Genomic DNA, 17,814 nt, shown 5'->3' on the forward strand with positions numbered 1-17,814 from the left:
GATTTTGCTGTTTAATGAAGTTTCTGTGTTCAAAAATGTGGAAGGAGCTAAGTGCCAAAAAACATGGCAGAATAATAATAATAATAATAATAATAAAGATCTTTTGCATAGAGTAATATATACTGCGAATGCTTATGGCTCCTCATGCCCTGATGTTAACAGCTGCGACTGAGCTCCACTACAGCTGGAGTGCTGCTGAAGTTAGACTGACAAAAGTGCATCTGGACTTTTGTCCAACATGCTTAGTGGCAGCTTGGGAAAAACAAGAGTTGAGAAGCAGAGCGGTGAAAAGAAGAGAACAGGCAGTTACAGAGAGAATTGGGCAAGTGGCTGAGAGGAAGGAGAGAGAACTCCAAAAATAGAGACGCAGAAATCTTAGAGAGGGAAACAGAAACAGATAATGATAGAAAAAAAGTTTCCGCTTCTCACTTTTGCTCTAATTTTCCTCTCTCTTTTTTCTCTCTGTTTAAGGTGACCTGCTGACTGCTCGCTGTTTGAAGCGATGGTTATCTGGACGCTGTGGGTTGATCCAGAGCTGCACGTCAGCTAAACGACTAGAATCTAAAATAGAGAGAGCAGTTGGTAGGTGTCCCATAGGTGCCAGATCTTTGTGATGTGCGAGGCCAGAAATAGACCTTTCTCAAGTGTCTGCACAGAGAATTAAACCAGGCTCAATCACAAGCTGGGTCTGAGGGCAGGAACAAGCTGAAAACGAACGCTACACTGAGCCGAATGAACTGACAAAAAAACTGCCATCTCTGGTCGTGTCGCCTCTGTCCTTCTCGTCTGTGTCGCAGACTCACCATGAGTGGGGCTCAGGAAGATCCTCCACACACACACACACACACACACACACACACACACACACACACACACAGTATATACCTGTATATCTGTACCAAATATTTAACATTTGTGTAAAAAGCCAGAGTCCACTTTCTTCATTGTTTTGGTTGTGTGTTTTGATTCTATTTATTTACGATGTTTAAAAAAAAAAAAAAAAATCATATTCCAGTTCCAACATGTGAACATTTTTAAGAATTAATAGTTCATTGCTCTTTGAAAGGGTGTACTCAGGATACATGGGAGGATTTTAAACGCTGTGTACGGGTATTAGAAAGGCTTGCGATGCACTATACAACCATAATGTACCAGCCGAGGTTTGTTCATCAGCCGGCCTGATTCAAAGCATTTGTATTTTCATTTCCAATATGCAAAGCAGACTTCATGCGGCTTGGTCGGATTTGTAAACACAGAAATATTCAGCGTGGTTTGTGGTGAGACGGCGGTTGTGAAAAACAGGGTTAGATCTAAAAACAAGCAGAGTTTTTGACTTGACAAACATTGTTAACAGCTGTTTAAGAGACCTGGACTTAAAACATGTACTTCGGGTACATAATGAATGCAAGACATTCCCTAAAAGTGTTCATGTTTCTATGGTTACAACAATGAACAGCTGAAACCATCACCATGACAAAGCATGAGTCTGGCTTCTCCCTGCCTTGAATCAGATGAACAGGCTGTATATAAACACACTGATCGAGGACAATGCTACACACATTTATGCAACAACAATCCAGTAACTTGAGCCACTGATATTATTAGCACATGTGCTGCTGTCCTGATTGTGTATCTGAAAATGTGACATCAGTTCTGTCAATTCCAAACTATGACTAACTTCAGCAGAGAGCTTTGCAGCTCATTCAAGTCCATGTAGGTCACAGGTCTCTCAGTGCCTCTTCAACAGTCACTAAATGCTCCATTTCCATTAGGATCAGGTCCCAGACTGAGGAAAGGGATTTCTACATATCTGAAATGTATTGAATGTTCTTGAGGCAAACTGCAAATTTTATAATCACATCAGAGAGCGCTATGAATATCCTTTGAAAACGTGGCCTAATTCAGCCCTAATTCTCTCTTTCACATTAGTCTTGAGAAAATTCACTTTGATGTGCCACATAACTGTGAGGCATGTCCTCCAAATCAATGCACGCCATCAGTACCTTCTGGGGCTGAGTCCTCAAGGTATGTGAGGCCTGCGATATGTCAAAGTGAGCCCTGGAAATCAAACCAGCCTCATTGTCTAGGCACAAAAGCAGCTCAGCTAATTTGTCCTCTATAACACCATTTACATTAGAAATCATTCAAACACAAGATGAAAGACAGCAGAGTAATGTTTTAATCATTATTCTAAAATAGGAAACCAAACTAATGTTTCCACTATTTCACTGAATATTAGATGATCCCAAACACTTCAGCAAACAGTGTTTCATGCCTTAGTGTAATATCTTTTATACTGAATTCAAAGAAGAACAATTTTCAGTATTTCCTCAGTGTTTTTCAGTGTGAAGCTGAACATCGGGGTCCAGGCTGTGTTAGAGCTTTGTTTCATCCCCTGCTTGTCTTCAGTTGGTCGGCCTGTTGTAATGCATTGCCTACACTCCCTCCCCACTGGGCATTGCATATCTACTTGCAACATGTAACATGTATGTTCACAGATGATTGCAAAAGAGAAGAGTTTCTTACATTTCATTTACAAAATCTGCCCTGAGCAACATAACAGCCCAAACTTGACCAGCTGTATTAGGTTATTTTATGCTGGGTCAGTGGACTGAATCAGCATCATTTCTAATCAATGAACTGCTACACCTCTGAGTCCAATGGCTCCTTGCAGTAGTTACAGCAGGAAAGATAAAAGCACCACACACATCCTAAATGTGTTGTAGGGATAACTTGGTATCAGCCAGCCATGCATATCAAGTCAAGACACTGAACCTTCATCAGTGTAAGTCCCTGCGCTAAATGCCTACAATCTAAAGCAGGCAGACATAATAAAATGGCACAATATGAGAGTTTATCAGCTGAGCCTCCCTGTGCAACCTCCCTCTGCCTCTACGTCTCCTTTTCTCACACTCTTTATATTACACCTTATCAACGGTGAGAGACGGGGTGAGGAGTAGAATAGTGCACCGATGAGAGAAAAAGGAGAGTCAGGAAGGGGGGGGGGGGCACATAAGAATTCAAAGCTTGCCTTGACCCATATACCTGCAGCCATGAGATAGGTAAAGACACTGAATACTAAAATGTCTAACGGACTGAAAGCTGTCTGACTTCTTACAAAGTTGGAATTTAGAAGATGAGGCTTTAAAAGAATAGTGCAGGCATGGCTTATTAATCCATGCTGCACACGTTAGAATATTCAGAGCAAGTTAAATATATCCTGGAATCTCTTCCTCTTCTTTTCTATGTTCATTCTTTAGGTCAGAGCAGCCACCAGACGGATGACATCAGCTTCGCTCTCCATTCGGCAAGGTGAAAGTGATTAGCATATACAAAATGGAATGGATTTAAATGCTCCGGGCTTGATGTAAACACAGGAGCCTCTGGCCTACACACGCGTACCTAAGGGTGAACTTTAGTGTGTGAGGTAGCATCTGGAGCTTTCCAGAAGAACACACAATTGCTCTGTTTAGCAGCCCACAAACTCATAAACCTGAAGCCTTCAGGGTGTGTGTGTGTGTGTGTGTGTATGTGTGTAACCAGAGGGTCGTTCCCAAGCGGATACAGCTTCCAGGTCACCATTCATGCAGAAAGAAAGTGTTCTCTGTGCACATTACGCTCCTTCATCTCCGTCTCTCTCTTGTTTTGTCCGACTCAATCTCAACATACTGTTGCATTTCACACACTCTTTTACAGAGTGTCCTGTCCGCCTGCTGGACACACTCCTGCCCCTCCTCCTCCTCTGCATTCCACTCACCTTCAACAACACTGCAGGTGGGGTTTGCTTGGTTCATTCATTCTGACTCTCCTTCTCGATTCTGACCCTGGGTCTGATTCATGGCATACTGTTTGAAAACAATAAAATAAAGCTGAAGACTGTGGCACCTGGTTCGATTCATTCTCTGCTTGTCATCTTTTATTCTGAATTCTTCTGAATTGCTTGCACACATCAGTAATTTGCTTCTTTTCTAGTAATCTCATTCTCAGCCTTCACTGAGTTTATTGCCTCTATCATTATGAACTTTGACTGAGCAAGTGAAAGCTAAGCAGCTGCTAAACATTGTTTTGGTTGACAGGTTGAGGTTTAGCTCCTGAGGTGCTTGTGGTTAGTGTGTGTGTGTGTGTGTATGTGTGTGTGTGTGTGTTCAATCATTGTTGGGTCCAGCTAGCTACACAAGTATACCAAATCTTTTATCTAATTATCTAATAGTTAATAATAAGATTAAATAATCTTTTATTAATCCCACATCGGGGAAATCTGCATTGCTGCAGCAGCAGAGGAGATGAAGCATCCATGTGTTCAAAGTGTATCTTCTTCAGTGGAGGAATAGGTCACTATTTGTGTTAGGTCTGTCATCACATGTGTGTTTGCAGAGGCTACAAAATGTCCTGCTGTACAAAGTGCTAGAGACAACACACACACACACACACACACACACACACACACACACACACTTCCGACAGCTGTTATAACAGCAGGAAACTGTACCAACTGCTTTGCTTGACAACAAGGCTTTACTTGTACAACAGAAGGGCTAACTGATTTCTCCTCGAGTGGAAGCAGGAGAGTGTTTGTCAAACAGCACAAATGGCCTGTTCAGGGTAAACTGGACGATCTTTTCGTGGAGGGGGGCTTAGGATTTAAAATTCACTTTGTCACTTACGCTGATTAACAGGGCTCAGCAAGCCACCATGCCACCAGAAACATCTCTACATGCGCAGCAGACTCCAGATTCTGGAGATTATTTTAATAACATCTTAGTTATGAGAGTTAGTTAAAATTGCTTTAATGTGTGCACAGGAAAAAAACAATCATCATCATTCCTTCAATCACTGATTCCTGGTTCAGCGGGTCACCTCCAAACCCACAAACATGAACACACTGTAAAATAATGCTGCCACTTTAAAAGCCCCTTGCAGTGCTGCTTTGCTGCCACTACATAGATTAAAGACTAAAGTTTTAACAAATGTACTGCGTGTTGCAAAACGTGACTCCTTTCTTAATAATGTCAATGTAAATAATGTATTCCAAACAGGTTAGACGTGCAGGCTGGAATCGCCTTGGGACAAACACAAGGAACAAGGAGAAAAGAAGGGGAACAAAGAGGATCTGGAGGAACACACTGAGCGTCAGTCTGGATCTTGACAGTTGAGTGCGGCACATGGAAGTTCACCTAATTTGGTTGACAAAAGTCCCGTCAAGAGTCAATATGAACAACTAAACACTTGAGACAAATGATGCTCTCAAGCTGAGCAGCAGTCTTAATCCAGAATGACACTGTGGTTCTACCACATGCGCACATGCATGAGGAAATAGACTGGACCACCTCACCTGCAGTAACCTCAAACGCTGCTACTTCCTACCAGGTCTTTCCTTTCCATCTCTGTTTAGCAATCAACAGCAACAACAGTATGATGCATTCAGCATGAGTGACATTCATCTGATCAATATTTACTGCAATAAATATTCACTGAGCTAAACAGTGACAAAAACCAGTCAATGTGTTTTAACAGCTGTTAAAATGAATGGAAGTCTCAGATGAATGGCATCATCGCTACCGTCAGCGCCAGCTTGGTGCTGACATTCATCCAGGTTGACTTAAGATGATTTACAAGGTTGACGTTGACCCAAGGACACAGGACAGATGTTGGACTGAACACATGTTGGACTGCTGTGTAGGTTAAACCTGAGGTCACCAGACAACTCTGCATAAATCAAGGATGGAAATATGACAGTAAGGAACCAAAACTAAAACAAAGCCTCAGCCACGTGTTGTCTGTACTTCACATCTGGAGTGACTCAATCTGTTGCAAAAAGTCACATTTCAGAGAAGCAGAGCAGGATGAATTACAGACAAGCAGATACAGAGAAAGAAAGTGAAAGAACTCAAACAGACAACGACGTGACAAACACGAGAAGCTAAAAGTCAGAGACGGAAAGAGAAACCAGATAGTGGGCGCCAGTGAAGCTGGCTGTGAAACTAAAGTGTTTGCTCCCTGTCACCAACCGAAGCGACCAAGTACCACACCTGCACTGTGTCTCAGAGCTGCAGACAGCAACTCTGCCTATCGATTAATCTGCACATTGTTTTCTTTATTAAACAGTTCATTGTTTTGTGCATTAAATGTCAGAAGACTTCATATTATTAATGAATCAAAAGTTGTATATTCAAATATATACCATGACTTTTTGGTTATAATAAGATTTCCTTAAAACAAGACCTTTCAACCAAGTGCATGAGGGATATATTAGAATAATATTCCATTATCTAAACCATCAGATTTGAACTTAACTCAGTGAAAAAAAGATCTCTTCAGCTGTACATTTTCATGTCTACTGCAGTGCAGAGCAACCTCCTGGTTCACCTTTGACCCACTGTACTTATTACTAATGCATGCATGCACTTTCACAATACAGTGAATGATTCTAATAGATATTTCTGGTACACTCACTTTTGTTTCATGCTTTCTTTTAGTTCGGGTTTAACTAGACTGGACATGTAACCACAACTGACGAGAACAAAAATAAGGGCCAATTTCAAAAATGTCCATGAAACATTAAAAGTGCACATGTAAGCAAAGGAAAGTGGACATAGCAAATGACAAAAACTCAGAGACAAGGGGAGATAGGTACAGTATTTCCTCCAACAAGCTCGCTGAGCCGAACCTCCTAGCATTCAGCATGAAGAGCTGAGCAGGCATCTCAACCAACACTTCCACTGTAGACCAGTTTCAGACAGTCTCACAGTAGCAGCTGGTGTGTGAAGAAATCGTCAAGATTCAGCCAGCTTCACATACACAGTCTGAGGCCAGTGTGGCCATTTCTTGATTAATGTGTGTGTTTTTTGTTTGAGTGCAAAACGGTCTAAATTTGTTTCTGCATGCACTAAACCAAGTACTCATTTCTTGCCCCAGAATACCCACAGTGCTGCGGATGCTGCTTAGTTGATCTCATCTCTCGTCTCTCTGTTTCCCCAGTTTCTCTCCAGAATAGAGCGTCCATAAATAATGAAGAGCTGTACAAACAGTTCAACTTCTCATTCAAAATGGATCTGAATAATTTTAAAGACCAACTCTGCAGCTGTCCCCAAAGGAGCCAGCAACAGTGACTTTAACTGAATTTAAGCCTGCACTGAAGTTGCATAACAACACAAAAACAACATTAACAACCTATTTTCTCCAATCATTCACGTGCACGTGCAGGTCTGGGCAGAGTAACTGTCTCCTCCTCTGATCTAGAGCCATGGGATTATTCAACAGGTCACAAAAAATAGTGCTGCTGAGAGAAATCTAAAACCAGCCGTCAAAGGTATCTCGTGTCATGATGCAGGTAGCCTCTTTCTCAAATGAGCTGTAATTTGGTCCTCAGGAGAGGCGGAACCAAGAGCAACAGGACGATCTGAGCGACAGGGATAAGAGCCAATAGACTCCATCTCCCTGCCGTAATGAGGCCAATCAGAGACTCATGAGCTTCCTTGAAGCTGAGGAGCGTCTGTTTGTGCCAGATGGACCGCTAACATCATGTGTGGGCGCACTAACGTTGCTGTATTCAGGACCGCTGTTTGCGTGCAAAAGCGAAGTCAGCCCGGTGTCATTCGGCGTGGTTTCCAGGGCAAACTTGCATGAACTCACTCAAACCAACGTGCTTACGTTGGGAACAGAGTTTACATACCATTTAAGAGCCAGCGTCAGTCTCTCTCGTGTGCATTTGTGCTTGTTATCATGGTAACAATTAGTTATCCCCATGATGAAGGCGCACTGGCTGGTTGGCTCCAACTCAGTGCAACCTTTGTGACTTCTGCAGAGGCAGGCGCACAGAGTAGCGCATTTTAGGATCGACCACTGGTATTTGAGAGCGCCCTGACCACGACAAGCCAGCCCATAAATATCAACAGGCATGGCCATGACAGCTTCACTGTAACAACGTGCTAATTCTGTGTTAGCAGCAGCTGCTGTTGGCGACATTGTTGCAGAGAGAAAGGCGCGTCGTCAGCAGCAGCAGCAGCAGCGGGACTCGCCTCCAAAGTTGCAAACGGCGCAAGAAACATTGTTTCCGCTCCGAGCTTTACAAAAGCAGCAGAGAGCGGTCCAGCGTGAAAAAAACAGCAACACTAAACCGCGGAATTCCAACACCAGCTGGGCATGACCACGCTCGTCTGGTGGCTGGTGAAGTAATTATCTAAAAAGCAATGATAAAACATTTCCGAAAGTGGCTGTCGGGATGTAAATAGTTGGTTTGAATCTGGATGGACGCGCCTGATAAGAGAGAGAGAGAGGTAGCCTGTGAACCGCCTTTAGGTCATTCTGGAAAGAAAAGACAAGCATCTAATTACCCTGACTCCTAATGCAAGCCCCGATCTGTTGCATAACATTTAAACTGACACACAGCACCTCAGCGCAAAGTGACACCGGTCCACTCACCCGTCCCTGCGTGCTGAAACGTGCAAGAAGCCGGTAAGAAACGGAGGCGAAGCAAAAAAAAAAAATAGTGAGCCACACGTCGCACCACGCTGCCTTTGACCTGCCTGTCAGATAGGTACGCGCTACAGAACAAGTTCTAAGCGCTCCGGGCCTGCGTAAACACCGCTACCCGCTCTGCAGCCCGGAGAAGAAAATAAATCCTCCCTCTTTTGAACGGCTTAAAGGAAGTCAAGCAGGCAGAGATGAAGGCGATCAAACTCACCTCTAACGCTTGGCTGCGCTGAGGATGTGTCCAACTGTCACCCCCTCCAGCTGGCTGCGCTACTTTATATATCCACAGAGAGTAAAAATAGAGCGTTTCACCTCCCCGTCCTCTGCGCTGTTTACCGGACGCGGTGCGCACCGAGAGCGTACAGTGACACAGGCTGCAGCGGCGGAGACTCCTCCGTCAGGCTCCCACGGCTGGAGAAGAGGTACAGACAGTCAATATGGCTGACGAACTTACCGTACCGAGGCGTGGTGAGCTGAGTCCTGCAGATTCACCCCCCTCCCTCACCCCGTGACTGAAACTCTGCAGAGCAGTCTGCTGCGGGGTGCGGACCAGCGCTCCCAAACTTTATCATGAGCATCAAGGAGACGGTTTATACCCAAGAGGCGCTTCTGGTAAACGTCTTAGGTCACACCTTATTTCAGATAGTTCTCTGCTAATACAAACCCTCATATATACAGCCCTCAGAGAGTAAGTAAGTTGATATTCGGGGTCCAGGTAGGGCTCATCTTTTGGTTTGATTTAGCGTTTGCAGGGTTTGAAGAGATGCAGCAAATGACAAAAGGCAGGCAACACTTTCCTGAACATGGATTTCTTTCTTTCACTTGCTTCTATCCAAACATTGTGTTATTTCGACAGTGAAATCCCTCACCACAGGAACACCCTGTGGTGACTTATGCAAGTTAAAGTTCTTCCTCATGTTGCAGTGCAGTGGGGGTAAACAGGGCCCCTGCGACCCCCAACATTGCTTCTTCACCTTCTCAGAGAAGATCCCTGCCCGCCTGTGCACAGATCATCCATTCACTGATCAGTCACACAGCCAGTCAAAACAAACAAGTACAAATCAGCTCTGTGGCAAAGGCATTGTGAAATGAGGTTATGAAACTGTGACCACAAAGAAGAAAATAGAGGTGGAGGTCCAGCTTTCTACAGAATCAGTCTGAAAGCCAGAAAAACCCCACATAAGGTCCTCAAAGAAGCACAACATTTCCATTATTGCTCAGACATTCTCGGGGGGCCTGTAGTTTTTTCTTGAGTGTTACATGGTAGCTGAGCAGACCACAGGTACATCATACCTCCCCATGACAGGACAAGGTATAAAAATCCATGAATGATTAGCCATGCAGACGACAAACAGAACTGACTCTAGAACTGTACAGAAATCACAAGTCCTGTGACGTTTTATTGTACTGATGAATGCAGTGAAAGGCTTTGTTCAGTAAACAAATACTGTATGGAAAAGCTCTCCATTCATTGCCGCCTGTAAATGAAGGCTTTATGAAAATAGCTGTGTTGTGAAACAGAGCCCATGTGGTTGTGAGGAGGAGAGATGTGTCATCTTTGGGCTGTGAGTCACTGGCATGCAGCTTGCCTCAACCTGAAGTCGTAATGAGAAAACCACACCAGGACACTACCATCACTGATCTGTGATCTGCTGTGTGCACTCAATTAGAGTCTGACTGATCCCATTTTGGAGCCAAGGCTGATGTCAGTATTTAAGAGCAATAATAATCCATTAGCACATATCCTTTCTCCCCTGGCTCTGTTTTATAATACTGATTCTCTAATAAGCATGAAGATATTCCTTTCATATTTGCATTAGTGTCACAGAATTATGTTTACCATTTGTCTCATTCAGTGCTGAGTATATTTACTGAAGAATCAAATAAAATACTTACATCTACAGTCCACAGTATGCAGGCTCATGGTATGGAGCCCCAGAAGTGAGTGAATCATTTATCCCTCTCTCATTTTGCTCACACAGTATTTGGGACAATCCTCTCAACATATGGGACACATCACATATTTCCAGATGAGAGACTGTCTGGAGAGTGTGCCAAATGTTAGTTCTGAATACAGGCTGCAGCAATCGACAGGAGTATGTGGTGCTACACTGGATGCCAGCCGCTTTATCAAAAGGAGAAAGAGAAAGAAGTCAGTTGAAAATAGAGGCCAGATTATAATAACAGATCTCTTGGGAGGCTGATTCATCAGTTTGCATCCAAGGCCTATTTTAATATCACAGACGTAAATGTGAAACATTGTGAGGCGAATGAACAATGCAGCACGGCCAAAATGTGAAACAGATTGTCTCGGTGATTAGATAAACACGTCTTTCTGTCCTTCTTCCCTGTAATTGCTACTGTGACTCTAAAACATGCATTATGCAGCAGGTGAAAACACTCAGTGTTATCGTGCTGTGACAGACGGGACACAGCCAAGGACACAGCTGCACACTGAATTGTTGGGATTCGTATTTTGTCATATTAAAATCCTTGTTAATTAATCTCAGCCTATGAAGCAGGTCGGTGGTTTGAGAGAAGGTCTGGTCCAAGTTCAGCCTGGCAGCAGCTGTCTCTGAGTTCAACACTGAGCGTGTTTTCATCTTCATGTACACTCCTGTCAGTCAGCTTAGTGCCTTACACCTTCGTATTTTTCACATTCCTCCCACATTTGGTTCCTCTTCTCTTTCTCACATCTTCAAGGCCACATCCTCTCACTTTCACTCACCGGCTTGCTTTCACTTGGCAGTTTTAGGAAGTAATGTAGTACATTAAATGGGATTACAGTAATCTCAGGGGTGCACTGCAGTGACACAGTTAGTAGTGTAATTCTCTTCTGGTAACCCAGGTGAAGTGAAGTCTTTTAAGGTCACTGAAGCCTTTTTGCAAATGTAACTAATTACTTAACTTAAAGTGCATTTATGTTATTGCAGTCCAAAACTGTGGAATAGACTGCCCATAAATATTTAACATGAAACTGAATCCCATTCAGAAACAGCTGAAGACTCACCTTTTTCACCTTTTGTTAGTTTGTTGATAGACTGTTTATCTTCATCGCATTTTAGACAACTGTCAGTATTTTATTCAGTATTCATTTGTTTGTTTACAACTTTGTTAATAGTTTTATTAGTTTTTTTATTTGGAAATTTTATGTAAAGCACCCTGCACTGTATGTATAACAGGTTCTACACAAATAAGTTAGAATATAATTGCTATTTGCTTGACTGAATGATTATAGCCTGTCTGACAGATTGTAAGAGCGCCGATGACCTTTCAAGGTTTCGTAGTTGCTGGTTGCACGTTTTTTTGTTGTGCAACACTGACACCGTGTGGCCCCTTATGGATATGACAGCAGTTTGCTATCCAAGGTAACGAGATACAAAGACAGCACAGTAAAAACCTTGCTCTTAAACATGATGAGATTGTAGAAACAGAGCATCTCTACTTATCTCTTAGGCTTTTAAGACCATCAGTCATTTGTTTTCAGTAACAGTAAGTCACACAAAAAATGGAATGACACTTAATCTTTATTCCTAAAAATCATTTAGGAGCACTGAAGGATAAACAAACTTCACTGAGCTAAGGATCATTCAGTTGTAGTGTCCGTGAAGGACATATGAATCCAGGTCAATCACCTGTTCTGCTGTCCTTGAACAGGACGCTGAGTTTATGCTTATATTCTTTGTCCTAACCTGACATCCATGTGAAGGATGGGAAGAGGCAAAGCACACTCTAAAGTCCTGCACGTAGGATTTAGGGGGATTTACAGTCAGAAACTAAGAATCATTGTGTTTTTGTGACCTCAGAATGAGGCCTTCATATATACAAAGGGAATGGCTCCTCTTCATGGATGTATTATAAGAGCTGGATACTCAACCCAGAGATGGTTCCTGTCCAGTCCAATAAAAACTGCTCACCTATGCAATATTATGCATATGCCAAAAATATTTCTAGTTTCTGGGTTGATTCAGAGGGTTTACAGCCAACTCAATTTTCGTAGTAGTCAATCCCATCATGCCTCTGGCCCAGCAGGGCTATTGCTGCCATCCACTGCAAATTGGAAGTCAATAATCATAGTTGGCATTCCAGACTTCTAATCTAAATGCATCCCAGTGCACCTGCTCAGGAAAACATGGATGCCTGCTGCAGACTGATGTTCCTATGGTCTCTGTACTTCACAAGTGTATTAGCCCACTTTAAAGGAGACAGGAGGAGTAGGCTAGTATACCATGCTTGACTTTTATTGAGCACCAACCTCAGTGCTGGGTGCTATTAAATTCTACACACTGGTCCTTTTTCATAATGGGTAGTAGACAGATCGGAGTTTCCCCATGTAAGGGCTTTAGATTGGAATCATGCAACCACTAGAGGGTGTAGTTTGGCACTCTCCCTTCCCATGACTGCAAAATCAGGTGAGCTCTTTGGCCTCGACCATCATTTTCAAAGCATTCAGTGTGTTTGTAAAATAAAAAATGCAGTCTTCATTTAAAATACAGACACAATGATGCAAAGAGAAATAAAACAGATGAACGACAAAGTGTGTGTCGCCATGCAGAGTATCTGCTGACAGCACACATACGATACCAGGCTTCTCTTAACTATATTCCAGGTAAGAGTTGGTCCTTAAGTCTAATTAGTAGTGACTGAGAAAATGAATCTGTCACTTGAATTATTCACAGTGTTCAATGTGAGGCAGGTGAAGCACACACATCTGCAGCTGACAGAAGTGGAGATCTGCTCCTGGCTGTGGCTGCAGGGTTGTGTATGAAATAAAATCTTCCAGCCGTCAGGTTTCATTAGTAAGTCCAAAGAGAAGGTTACTTCACGCTGACCTGCAGTGGCATGTGATGATTGTTGTTGCCAGCAGGTCTTTGTCTTCCTGGAAGATATATCAGGGCAAGACCTACAGGCCCTCGTTCACCTGCCCTCCCTCTGTGTTCAGAAACACTATCAGGAAAGAGCAAAGTTAACATCCAGCTCAGCCTCTATTTAACTCTTACTAAGACGAGAAATTACTTTTTCAAAGCACATTTCATGAACAAATAAGCATCATTATTTCAAATTTCTCAAATAATTAGCACATTTTTGACAAGGCTGAAGCTCAAGCTGGACAGTTCCAAAAATCCGTTTTATATAATTTGAAATAATATAATAATAATATCTAATACTCATTAATAATGAATATCCTTGGTTTTTGGACTGTTGTTCAAACAAAATGAAAAATTTGAAGGACACTTTTCACTATTCTCATCATTTTATAGGCAACAATCAATTAAAAAACAGTTTAAATATACAGCATGTGGAGCATTTTGAGTCACTTTATCTGCCCACTCAATGTTGTTTCCTCATGTTTAGTGCATCCATGAGTGCATTCATTTTGCAACGTGGTTGATCATGTTTACTAAAGGTAAAACTGTTGATACTTTTGGGCCCTTTAATTAGATTTTGGTTCTTTGTCAAGTCCCTCACGAATTCCTTGCAGATTATTTCTGTCCAGGACATGAAGAACTGTGTAATAATGTCTGGAGGACTCTGTATGACTCAAATAAGAGAGCTCATGACAACGTGCATAAGAAACTGTAGCGTGTGAGGTAAAGGACTTTACAACATTATGTGCATGGATGAGCTGCAAAACTGTATTTTCAGTCTCAGCCTACTAATGAAACAAAAATCTGACTGAAGTTTCCTCCACGTCCACACGAGAGCAGCAAATCACCAGTGGGTGTCGCACGCACCACCTCGGGATTCCTTTGTGATGTAAACTATTAAACGAGCAGTGCTAAACAGTTTAATCCTCTTTAACCATGTTTGCACGTGACATTCTTTGTCTATTGATTCCTTGAAGTGTGAAGCAAACAGAGGTTTATCTTATTTGATAGGAGAGTCAATACAGCACGCAATTCCCATTATGTCCTCATTATGAGTTACTTTACAGTACAGTACAGCTCACAATAGCCACCGTGTTTGCACATGGAGGTGGTTTGACAATGCATGTCGGTAGGACTGAATGTTCTCGGACCAGAAAGTATTCTGGCATTTGTACATCAGGTAAAGGTTATAGCAAACTAAGACACTGTGAATCATTAATAGTACGGCAGGAACCTGACTGGACCAGATCTACATGACCACATTACTTACAAGAATTTGGATTATTGAATGGAGTTTCCTTTAGGACATGCTATCGACTGTTTTCATTTTGCTCTGCTGCAGCGACTAAACGTTGGGATTCAGAAGACTGATACTAGTACTTCACACTGCGAGGCTTTAATCCACAAGATCCACACTGTTTATTTTCTTTATTTTTTGCACTCTCCATAGATCACCTGGGCGTCAGTGCAGTTATTTGTGGTTGTCGGTTCAGCACTGATAGCTACCACTGCTTGTGCTAATTTTTCTGTCAAAATTACCAGTAAATGCTGAACCGATGTCTTCCTGTTTGGCACAAAGGAGAAGGTGTGTTGCCCCTCAGCACCTCTATGGATCTTTGTATCTAAAGCCCAATTGGTCTTATTCCTCTAAGTCATAGAGCTCCACTGTTATCCAAAAACTAAAAATATATACATACATATCAATGAGCCACACTGTTATTAGCATGCATTTTAGAAGCATACTGGTTCTTTATTAGTCATTATAAAGCACTTATTAATGCATTATTCTGCATGACAATATTCTACAAATACTAGACCATTGACTAAGAGTTTTCCATGAATTACCTCCTAATTACTGCTTATTGACAGTTAGTAAGCAAGTTCTTGTACATGAATTGCAATCTTAATACCCTTGCCCCAACTAGTAACCACGATATCCCCAGACTCCCTTAAAAATTGCACAGTTTTGAGAGTTATTGAGTGATGAGAGACATAATCATATTTGTGAACCGCTGTCTTTGACAAATCCTTAATCATTCATACCTTCTTCAAAAGTCTGTGTTAAATACAATACATTAAGTTGTTGAATTCCTTGTAAAAAAAAACATTCACAATTTACAACATTTGCATTGCTGTGTCGGCCCGTCTCCTCTGTGTCTAAAGTGCATATTACCTGCCAATATTTAGCAGCTGTTTGAACCCTGTTTCAACATCTGAACCCCGAGGACAACAGTTGATTCATCGTTTGATTGATTGATTGATTGATTTTTTTCAAGACAATATGAAATACAGCATTAAAATTCTTCTAAGTTAAGGGGATGGGATACGTGATGTCTGCCTCAAAGTAACTTCTCACACTGACTCATGCTGACTGTTGAGTGCATGTGTCTGTGTGCAATGTTGTGTTGCCTTGACCTGCAGTATGACAATACAGCACGAACGCACGTGCAGTTTACTGGCAGTCTGAGCTAATATCCACACTATCTTCTATGTTTACCAGAGTGGAATATTATCTTGTAAACTGTGTGCACCCACTCTGTTTACATCCTCATGCTGTGAGCATGAGTATCCCTGTGCACGTGAAGTAACAGATTTTCAATATCAACAAATCCAAATGACCTCATCAAAATTTAGGAGTCACCCTTGGCAAAGACTTGAAATGCACTTAGTCAGAATGATACTTTGCAGCATTCAAAGGCTGAGCGAGTGTGAAATGGTATCTGGTCATAGATTGTGCTTTAGGTTCTATATATACTGACCTACATCAAGCAATATGGTGCTCTATTTCTGCCTCTGTCTAATGGGCATAAAGGCAAACACGAAGATTAGCTCAAGAGGAACTGGACCCAAATGCAGAACTCAGACATGGAGGCAGGAGTAAGAGTTAAACAATGATTTGATGAATGTTCAGAAGAACACAAGCAAAGGTACCGAGGGTAGGAACAGGAGTCTCAGTCGTCCCAGCTTTGATCTGCAGTCCTGGGATATTTTGCCACTAGGGGGCACCACAAATGCAAAAAGTTTACATCTCGTAATCAGCTGCATGGATTCATATAAAATTCAGTTTGCATGATAGTCATGACTCAGTTAATGTATGAATTCCTTAATGATTGGTTGGCTATGTAAAATCAATCGGCATCTATATCTCCAGAAGTCTTCATTCAAATGCTTGCACAGACATTCTTTTGATGCTAGATGTCACGTTTCAATACGTGTTCAGATGTGTCAAACAGTGACTCCTCAGTGACATTCAGTGTCTTACTGTAAACAGTACTGCACAACATTTTCTATTTCACTAAATGAGTCATGGTTTGGGGTGTTTAGTTCTTTCCTGTGTTATGTTGAAAGAGTTCTGCTCATTTGGCATCCTTCTCCTTTACTTCCTGTCTTTGTGTGTTTTCCTACCTCTGCAGTTGTTGATGATTTTCACCTGTCACCTGTCTTTGTATCTTGTGTGTCAAGCGTTCCAGCTATTCCACCTGTGGGGATCTGCAGTTTCCCCTCCTTTTTCCCATTGTGTCTGGTGTTTTCCTCTCTCTCTGTCTCCTGCCTGTCTTTCTCTTGTCTGTCGTGTGTGAGTGTGTTCACACACTCCTCCTCTCCTCCTGAGCACAACCGCTCGTAATCATGCAATCAAGACTCACCTGCTGCCACAGTATACAAGCACCAGTACCTTGCCGCCCCCCCCCCCCCCCCCCCCCCCCCCCCTTTTCATGCCTTGCCCTGTCTGCGTCTTCCATAAGAATTGGATTCGACACTCTTCTGGCTGCTCCTCGTCTGAGACCTCCAAGTTCTGTGATTCATCTTTTTGCAGGTTCTTGCAAGATTCATTAAAACTAAAAAACTTTCTCTGGTCTCCTGTTGTCTCTGTCTGAGTGTGGCATTTTGGGTCCTTTAAATTATCAGAAAAAACTAAGGAAAATGCAAGCATCCAAATAGTCACAATCTGCTTGATCCCCATGAGAAGTTTGGGGCTATGTTTAGATTTGTAATCAGACTGAAATCAGAGGGCAGAAGGGCTCCTCATCTACATTTGTACAAGGGCCAGAATTTTTCTGTGGGGGGCCAAACTTTTTCATGAGTCTATGCCACTGTGAAAGGAAAAATGTGGAAAATCCATAATGATGACTAGATGCTTTACTAGTTAAGACCTCTGCCAAGGAGGCAGTCAGTGCTCAATACAAAAGCCAAAGTTTTATCGATCAGTGAGCCATGATCTCAACAAAAAACTCCTCTTCCGAGACTCAGTACAACAGTTGGCCCATGAAAATAAACGTCTCTTGCATCAAATGGACAAGTTCGTGATTCTTCAAGAGTATCTGTGTCTGTACAATGGATTAACTATTAATTCTGTGCAATCAATGCAAAACCCACAGCTCAACGACCAGTGAATGAGTTCTTATCTCAACAAAAAGCCTCTTGCTCAGGATCCCAGGAAACAAACAAAAATAATCAGTCTGAGACTCAATACAAC

At 42.3% G+C, this 17,814-nt stretch overlaps 1 protein-coding gene across 3 annotated transcripts in view; it reads right to left on the reverse strand.

Annotated features, from left to right (window-relative positions):
• The window catches only part of LOC143330329 (radixin), a 35,156-nt gene extending 26,117 nt beyond the window's left edge, over nucleotides 1-9,039 (reverse strand). Inside the window, exon 1 of one of the 3 annotated variants that reach the window (XM_076746812.1) lies at nucleotides 8,684-9,039. The gene's annotated coding sequence lies outside the window, so the exon portion shown is untranslated. Of the gene's footprint in view, nucleotides 1-8,421; nucleotides 8,553-8,683 lie in introns of those variants that run through there. The other 2 variants (XM_076746816.1, XM_076746815.1) reach the window with 2 other exon arrangements.
• Nucleotides 9,040-17,814: the final 8,775 nt, after the last annotated feature.

This window comes from Chaetodon auriga, chromosome 13, assembly GCF_051107435.1.
Source record: "Chaetodon auriga isolate fChaAug3 chromosome 13, fChaAug3.hap1, whole genome shotgun sequence".
Taxonomy (NCBI): Eukaryota; Metazoa; Chordata; class Actinopteri; order Chaetodontiformes; family Chaetodontidae; genus Chaetodon; species Chaetodon auriga.